Below are 9,936 nucleotides of genomic sequence, written 5' to 3' on the forward strand. Positions count from 1 at the left end.
AAAATTATTCATTAAACAATCAGTGTACAAATATCCATAAAAGCATCCATAAAATCTATCATTATTTGCATCTTTTAATCAAACATGTTATCAAGATTCGTCTCTATCGATAGTTTCGGTAGTTACTACATTAGGGTTGATAAGAGTACGAAATTGATGAATACGTATAGTAAATACTTTCTCCTATTTATTAGCACAAGGGTGATGAAAACGAATCCAATTATTTGCTATCGGAGGTACTGGATGACCAGGTTGCAAATAAACCTATAACAAAGAAATCAACAAGTAGAATTACAAAATAAGACGTGGTAATGATCAAAGTAGGCTCGGTAGTTACCTGCACAAAATGGCTTCCATTTACAAATCCTATGCAAATATCTCTTCGATCAAGTGTTGCAATCGGTACTGCTCTAAGTGGTAGAAATGTCAAGCATTGTAGCATGGATAAATGATAAAGAATGACTCGGTAGTATGATGCTATCAAATGGTCCATGTCAGGTATAGTCATCTAATGATTAAATCCATGGCCAGGTTCAAAGTAGGATAAGATAGAGGTAAGGTCATCAACCCTTTCTTGTGAACCAAATAGTTGCACGTAGTGCACTACATTCGAATGTAGCTTAGTCAACAAATTTCGCCTAACTTGTTGCCAATCATATTTTCCTAAACCAATCAATCCAGCTATTGCCCTGAAACCACAATTGTCATCTGCTTGTACATCTTTTATGTGGCAGATAGATGGTCTCAACTTCTCCGGAAATTGTTCAAAGTAAGAGATATGATTTGATTTAACCAATATCTCTTCGTTTTAATGTAATCAATATCTCTTTTGGTTGCACTATACTCTTTGACATGTCAACTAATAAGGATGTTTTCTCCTTAGATTGTCAGCAAATTAGTGTCTTTCAAGTGTTCAGTGGGTGGATAATTGTGCACTCAGCATAAGACATGCAATATCCACTCATCATTTGTAGGTAATTTTTCCCCCCTTAATAGAAATGGACATCCACACTATTTAGAACCTGTTAACCTCAATCGTTCCCTATTGATCTTCTTATTGTCTCTATAGTAACCACTTTTTTCACAAGCAAGTGTAAGTCTTGGTTTTCTGCCATTATCTCCAGCATCTGATACTGTCATGACCCGAACCCACCCTTATGGATTAAGGTCATAACCGGCCAGTAATCGAGGGATTACCTGCGGCCTTAAACCAAATAAAACATATCTTATCAGAGTTAAGGGGCCAAAACGGAAGCAATTTACAAATTGTCCACAGAGCTGTGCTTACATGACATAGCAAAGTCATTCCAAAAATATTTCGTAATAACTCACACAAACCATAGAGTTAATCTATATCCAGGAACTTTCAGTTATACAGCCAGCCAAACGAAAACTTATATACAAAGGTGGTTCAACGTTTTCGTCAACAAAACAAAAATGTAATCCAAAGGGCAAAAGGGCGAAAACAAGTCTCGTGCGTGAGACGTTAGGGCTGACTCCTTAAAACTTTGACTTTTCCCCACATACTTCACTGAGGCTGGGTACGAATATCTCTTGGCTCACCTACATACATATGAATGAGAGTGAGCGAAAGCCCAGTGAATAATATCAAATAAAGAAGATACATGAACGGAATTTGAAGCAAATACATCAGACGGCCTTGGGCCCAATTCATGTTTCTATCTAGTACATCAAGCGACTATAGATCCAGACGTATCAAACGGCCTCGGGCCCAATTCATTCAAGTCCGACGGCCTTTGGCCCAATCATTCATATCCGACGGCCTTTGGCCCAATCATTCATGTCAAACGGCCTTCGGCCCAATCATTCATGTCCAACAGCCTTTGGCCCAATCATTCATGTCAAACGGCCTTTGGCCCAATCACTCATGTCCGACGGCCTTCGGCCTAATCATTCATGTCAAACGGCCTTCGGCCCAATCATTCGTGTCCGACGGCCTTTGGCCCATTCAATAGTATCACAAATGTTTGTCCACAATTCAAATTAACAAACTTATGTACTCAAATAGGAGTAAACGGACAAATAGCATACTTCAAAATATCTTTACTAAGATATTACTCACAGTGTTCTGTCGGAGGATTCATCATTGTGCTCGACCCTACATAAATCATAACACATAATGGGTCACAATCAATTCAATCCGTTCTTAATTTATTTATTCCTCTTAGGCCTCTTTCTTATCTTCTTAATCTATTCATAATGCTCAATGTATGCCCAAGAGTGCTTAAAGGTGAATGAAAACGGAAAACAAGCCATACAATACACTTATAAAATTTTTGAAACAGGGCTTCCTGCTCGAGCGGACCCCTTTGGTCTGCAAAAGTATTGGTTACCTCATTTTTGCGCTCGAGGTCAACTTTGGACGCTTGAGCTGAGAGTCAAAATACGTGTATAGACGTTTGAGCGTAACTCTACCCACTCGAGCAGACATCAATGTCTACAAAAGTTCTGGGAGCTAACATTTCACGCTCGAGCGGCGTTCTTCCTGCTCGAGCAGATAGGTCGAATTATGGGTTTTCCAGAACTCTGTTTGAACTTCAAACTCAACCCCAAAGGCTCAAAAACTCATATTTTTGATGCAAAAGCATGGAAGGACATCATATAACACAAGGACATAATTAATTTGGAACCAATTGACTAAAATCATCGTTCATTTCCCAAATCATTTCAAATTCTTCTTGTTGGTTTCAAAACTCAAATAATCCCGCTCCTTGCTTACATGGATCTTGCATGCATGTAAAATGTCAACTTAATTCCATTTCAAATGGTACAAGTGCTGATCAAAATCATGAAGCTACTCAAAATTACTCATGCATGCAAAGTTTAGTGCTCAATTCTTCATATTCAACATGCTTCATGCTTGAGTGTGTAGAATCATGGCAATCCTATACATGCATGTACATACAAGCTTCAACATCAAATTCATCTCAATTTATGTTCTTGATTACCCAACTAGCTTGAATACACAAAATTACAAACTTATACTCATGAATTTATGCTCAAATGCTTACCTAGGAGCTCTAATCTCCCAAAATCTAGCTAGCTCTTGAGCCTAGCTTCCAAATTCCCAAGTTCTCAACTCAAGTCTCCAATTTTGTGCTCCCTCTCCCTCTACATTCGGTTCACTCTCTCTCTAGAGTGTTTGTTTCAGATTTTGAGCTCAAAAGAAGATGAATATGAGTGTATATTGGCCCTTTTATAGTCCCTCTTAATCAAATTGATTAAGGTTAAATAATAGTGCTTAATTTAATCATTCTGAATCTAATTATTTTGTCCCGAATCAGTTTTCAATTAAATTTCAGCATAGGCTTTAAAAATTATGCCAATCATAATGGCGTAGTCAATTTCAGTTTCTGTGGCCGATAAGGCCTTCAATTTTCAGTTTATAACAGTAAGTTGAACAGATTTTCCTACGGTGAACAGATATAAAGCCAGAACCACATACAATCATATAAATGGCACCCAAAATCATATTAAACACATAATCACAATCATAATTAAGATTAATTAGCATAATATGGAACATGGTTATCACAGTCTTCCCTCATTTAGGAAGTTTGGTCCTCCAAACTTATTTTACTTTCGTCGGGAAACAAATGTGGATAGTGTAATCGCATTTCATCCTCTTTTTTCAATGTAGCGTCCGTCCCAAAGTGTTCTTTCCATTCAACTTTCATCATCAGGATGGACTTGCTTCTCAACTGTTTCATTTGTCGGTCAATGATTTGTTCCGGCTATTCTGCGTATTCCATATTTTCATCGAGAGCTATCCGGTGATAATCAATCACATGAAGTGGATCTCAAAGATAACCCCTCAACATTGATACGTGGAATACATTGTGCATTTGTTCGAATCCCGGTGGCAAAGCGACTCGGTAAGCAACAGGACCAAGCCTTTCTAGAATTTGGAACGACCTAATGTAACGGGGCGACAATTTACCTTTCTTTCCAAATCTTACTTGGCTCTTCATTGGCGTCACACGAAGAAACACATGATTACCGACCTCATATTCAAGAGGTCTTCTTCAAACATCTGTATAATTCTTTTGTCGACTCTAAGCTGTTTTGAGCCTTTGTTGAATAATTCTGATCTTCTCAGAAGTGTCTTGCACAATTTCAGGCCCAAACAAGGCCCTATTCCCGACTTCTGTCCAACAAATTGGTGATCTATATCTTCTACCATATAAAGCCTCGTATGGTGCCATACCGATGTTGGAGTGGAAACTGTTATCGTATGCAAACTCTGCCAGAGGCAGATAATCTTCCTAATTCCCTTGAAAGTCCAAAGCACACATTCTTAGCATATCCTCCAAGGTTTGTATTGTCCGTTCTGATTGCCCATGTGTCTGCGAGTGGAATGCGGTACTAAATCTCAATTCTATCCCCATAGCTTTTTGCAAACTTTTCCATAATCTAGACACAAATTTCGGATCCCTATCCGAGACAATGGACACCGGAACTCTATGTGGGCGAACAATTTCATCAACATATATAGTAGCCAATCTATAAACATCAAATGCAGTTCTAACAGGTAGAAAATATGCAGATTTAGTCAGTCTATCAACTACAACCCAAATAGAATCCATACCTTGAGGAGTTTGAGGTAGACCGACAACAAAGTCCATAGTCACATGTTCCCACTTCTATTCTGGAATAGGAGAGGTTGAAGCAGACCGCCTGGTTTCTGATGTTCAGCCTTAACTTGCTAACATTGAAGGCACTTGGACACATACTCTGCAATCTCTTTCTTCATTTTGGGCCACTAGTAGCTTTGTTTCAAATCCCGATACATTTTGTTATTACCCGGATGCATAGCAAACACTGATTTATGGGCTTTATCTAGAATTCTCTTCTTTAGTTCTGGAATATCTGGGACACACATTCGGCTTCGAAATCTTAACACTTCACTTTCAATGCTGAACTCTGCTTTCGGACTTGTCTCAAATTCATCGATCACTTTCTTGAGGAATTCATCATCTTTTTGCCTCTGTTTAATTTCAGAAATTATTGCTGGTTCAGCTGAAATAGTGGCTATCAATCCGCCCTGCTCACACAATACCACTTCTATCCCGGACTTCTCAAAATCTTGCAAGATCTCCTTCTGTTCAGTAAGTAAACAAGCTAAACTTCCCATCGATTTTCTGCTCAAGGCATCAGCAACAGTATTGGCTTTTCCAGAATGATACTGAATCTCAAGGTCATAGTATTTTATCAATTCGAGCCATCTTCTCTATCGCATATTCAACTCTTTCTGAGTGAATAAGTACTTTAGACTTTTATGATCTGTGTAGACTTCGCATTTTGCCCCATACAAATAATGCCGCTAGATTTTTAAAGCAAATACAACTGCGGCCAATTCCAAATCATGTGTTGGGTAGTTTTTCTCATGTGGCCTCAACTACTGAGAGACGTAGGCAATCACCCTTTCATTCTGCATTAATACACAACCCAAACCTTTATAAGATGCATCACTGAAAATCACAAAGTTTTCTGTATCTAATGGTAGTGTCAAAACTGGTGCAGTGGTCAATCTCGTTTTCAGTTCATAAAAGACAGATTCTCTTTCGTCATTCCATTCAAACGGTTGCGCTTTGCGTGTCAGTTGGGTAAGAGGCACATATATTTTTGAAAAGTCCTTCACAAACCTTCTGTAGTACCCAGTTAAGCCTATGAAACTGCGGACCTTTGTTACATTTGTTGGTGTAGGCCAATTCACAATTACCTCTATTTTCTGCGGGTCCACTGAAATCCCCTTATTGTTGATAACATGCCCTAAAAAGATAACTTCATCTAACCAAAATTCACATTTCTTTAGTTTGGCAAATAATTTATTTTCCCTAAGTGTTTGCAAAACAATCATCAGATGTTGTTCATGTTCAAATCTATTCTTTGAGTATATCAAAATATCATCAATAAAAACTACAACAAATTCATCAAGGTAGGTCTTAAAAATTCGGTTCATTAGGTCCATAAATACTGCATGAGTATTAGTCACCCCAAATGGCATAACAAGAAATTTATAATGGCCATACCTTGTTTGAAACACAGTTTTCTCAACATGCTTTTACTTTCAACTGGTGGTACTTGGATCTCAAATCAATTTTGGAAAACACTTGTGATCCCTGCAACTGGTCAAACAGGTCATCAATACGAGGTAAGGGATATTTATTCTTTATTGTTTCCTTGTTCAGTTCTCGATAGTCAATACACAAGCGCAAGGTTTCATCTTTCTTTTTCACAAATAACACTGGTACACCCCATGGTGAAGTACTAGGTCAAATAAACCCTTTGTCAAGCAAGTCTTGCAACTGTTCTTTTAGTTCTTTCATTTCAGCAGTAGCCATTCTGTAGGGAGTTTTAGAGATAGGCTGAGTGCTTGGCACAATTTCAATAGTAAACTCTATCTCCCTGTCCACTAATTCCCTCGATAATTCATTTGGAAACACATCTGGAAATTCGCTAACAATAGGGATACTATTCAATTCTACATTCACAATTTGTTCAGATAGCACACAACACAAATAACCCTGGCACCCTTTCCTAATCAATTTATATGTTTTCATTGCAGATATCAAATAAGGTGGAGGCACTACCCCGTTACCCACAAACACAATTTCTTCTTGTTCCGGAGGTCTAAATACAACTCGTTTCGTTACGTAATAAATGGTGGCACAATATTTAGTTAACCAATCCATGCCCAGAATTATATCAAAATGTCTAAAGTCTAAGGGCAACAAATCCACATACAGAATAGCATTCCCAATACGCATATCACAAAATCGGTATACAGATGCACATAACACAGATTCCCCGGATGGAGCACATACACATAGCAAATATGACAATGATTCTAGAGGTCTACTCAGTCTATATACAAATGCACAAGTTACAAGAGAGTGTGTTGATCTGGAGTCAATTAATATGGATAAAATTGGAAGGAAAAAAAAAAAAGCTCATATGGAGAGTGTAAAGAGGTAAAGTAGTGGTGTAAGTAGAATCATTCTAAGTAAACCCCCTCCCTTAGCATTTTACACACAAGAACACTTATACAAACACCCCATTCGGCTGAGAGGAAGAGAGGGCAAGAGAGTGAGCTTGGTGGAGGAAAGGAAAGAAAGAGAAGGTCTTGTTAGCTAACCAACAAAGCCTCAAGTAAGCCACATCTCCATCTCTTATTCTATTTCCTTTTTCAAATACATGTTATTATGGATTTAAAATCATATTTTTAGATGTGTTGTAATGGTGTTCATGTGTTCAAATTTAATGAATTGGGCTTTGATCCTTCTTCTACTCATATTTCCTCTTAATAGATGCAAAACTACATTTTTCTTCTCGTATCTCACATTATTTCCAAAGGCATACCATCACTTTAAAAATTTGAGTTATTGATACATTATTTAGTATGTTTTTATCACAAAAGAAGTGAAAAATTTCTCTTAGTTGACATCTTTTCTCACCAACCTTCTTATTTTGAATATTGTGCATAAAAAACCTGTTTTACAGCCAACTTTTGAAAATTCTAGAAAAATGTAGAAAAATCTTTTGGACCTCAGCTTTTATGTCAAAAACTTCCTTAAAGAATTATCTTTCAAGGAAAATTGGTTTCATTTAAAAAGAGTGAGCGGTTTGTATGAAAATCCAATTTTTGTAACGATCGACAAATTTGGATAGCGCTGGAGTATTTCTTAAATAACTAAAATTCTTGAAAAGTTATTCCATTTCAGACAAATGTTCGGAAAACTAGATAAAAATTCTCTACGAACCATAGGAAGGCCAGGCTCAGGAAAAATTTGAAATGGTCCTTTTGATTTTAATCTTTAAATGGTACTAAATCTGGAAATATAGTTTTGCATTAATAGTCTAAGCTCTTGTATTCATGAATATGCTTATTAGTATATGATTACGTCTGGGTATGATTTTGCATGTGTTATGGTTATGTTCCTTATCTTCTTCATTTGATGATGCTCATGTTTATGTGGATATTACTATCTTGTTAAGTTGTTCTAAATTTAATTAAAGACATATAACACAATGAAAACCTTAGTTGGGGTGGTATTAGGTTTTTGATCACTTGAATAATGAAGAGATGATAATGTGTTATGTATGGATTAATGGGATGCGCTCCCCAATTAAATGTTAAGTCTTGCGCAAGCAGTTATTGCGTAAACCCTATAATGGAACGGGCGTATTCAGACTCTTTACGATGGTTTAATTTGGTGAGATAAGGTTGGGTCTAAATGGGACATTCAGGAGGATAAAACTTTTTTTGAAAGGATAAGGTTGGATTCAGGATGATAAACATTTTTATTTTCGCCGTCCCTTGTGAGGTCCACCGAGGTACTGCGCGGTATGTAATTGTTTTAGGCATCTATGGTAAGGTCTGCAAAGCAGCAAAAAGGAGAGTTCTGAATAGTCCGGTGTCCAATTCTTGCGGTTGAGAGGATGAAATCTCTTTGAGAAATTTCTAGATTACTAACATCTAACCTTGTAATCCTTTATTATTGAATGATTATTATACTTTATTACTTGCTTATTATAATTGTGATGGTGCATTGGATTAGGAAAAATGGCCGGGGTGTGCGTGTGTGTTTACTGGGCATTCAAAACTCATGGCGTTTCGTGCCAGGTATTGAAGACTATTAGATCGGTCAAAGGCAAAACTGAAGTATTTGAAGACGTATGATTACCCTATGAGTGTTAGGAACTAGTTTTGTAAACATGTTTTAAGATTGTAAGTGATTAATCGCTTGTTGTATTTAGGAAATAAATTTTTTGTAATTATTATATATATATATATATATCATTTTTAACCTATCCTTATACTTCATCAACTCATGTAGGCCTTGTGCTAATATTTTGTTAAGATTTGTCAAAAAGGTGGCTTTGTTATCTAAAGTGGTTGGACTTAGAATGAAGTCTATATTGATTCCTACGACCTTCCTAGGATCTCACTTGGTTATTAGCCAAAGGATTCATTAGTGATATTTCCTACTGTTGTAACCTTAGATAAACTCTGTATTTATTTGTTAATATATCCTTTGATATTCTTGATTTTTGGGGCGTCACAACTTTTATTTTCCAACGATCCACTTCCTTAGCACCATCTTCCTTGCCCTTCTTCCACTGGTGATCCTCCACTTCGTTTCTTTTATCCAAATCTCTTATTTCACTAATCTCAGTCATTTGCCATCGTTGCCACCTATACAACTACCCTAAAGCCCTCTTCCACATGTTTGTGTTCAATTTTTCTTCATTTGAAAGCTTCTCGTTTGGTTCGGAAAACTAGTACCGAACAAGCGGTGGAAGTTCGGATGTAAACCACAGAACAAACGGTGGTAGTTTAGTTGTAGACCACCGAACAAATGGTGGTGGTTTGGCTTTGAATTACCGAACAGAATCTGAGGAGATCACAAGCAGCACTACAGTCGTGACAATCGTACAAAGAGGGTAGATTTTCCACCATCATTGATCTTCTGTGATCGTGATTGCGATCTGGTGAGAGATAGATAGATAGAGATAGAGAAAGAGAAAGAGAAAGAGTAAGAGTGTCTAAGAGTGGTGTGGATAGTGGCATTGCTGGTGGTTGGTGAGTAAGAGTGGAGGTGTTAATGGTCAAAGGCGATGTAGGTGATGGTAATAGAGGTTACCGGCCGAAATGGAGAGTGGCATCTGGTGTTGGGGTAATGGGCACGGTTGGTGGAATTAGGATTAGGATTTGAAAAATTAGAATTAGAAATTTAGAACTGGAAATAAAGTGAAAATGAAATTTAATGTTTGGACAAAATTTAAATTTAAATAAATAAATGATAGGATAAATTACACTGACACCCCCTGACGTTTCTGTTTAAATACAGATTTCATTCTTACATTTGAAAAATTACATTTTTGAGGTTTATAATCTCATCACAAATTACC

The sequence above is a fragment of the Camellia sinensis genome, chromosome 8 (genome assembly GCF_055761805.1).
Source record: "Camellia sinensis isolate YWXY chromosome 8, ASM5576180v1, whole genome shotgun sequence".
Lineage (NCBI taxonomy): Eukaryota > Viridiplantae > Streptophyta > Magnoliopsida > Ericales > Theaceae > Camellia > Camellia sinensis.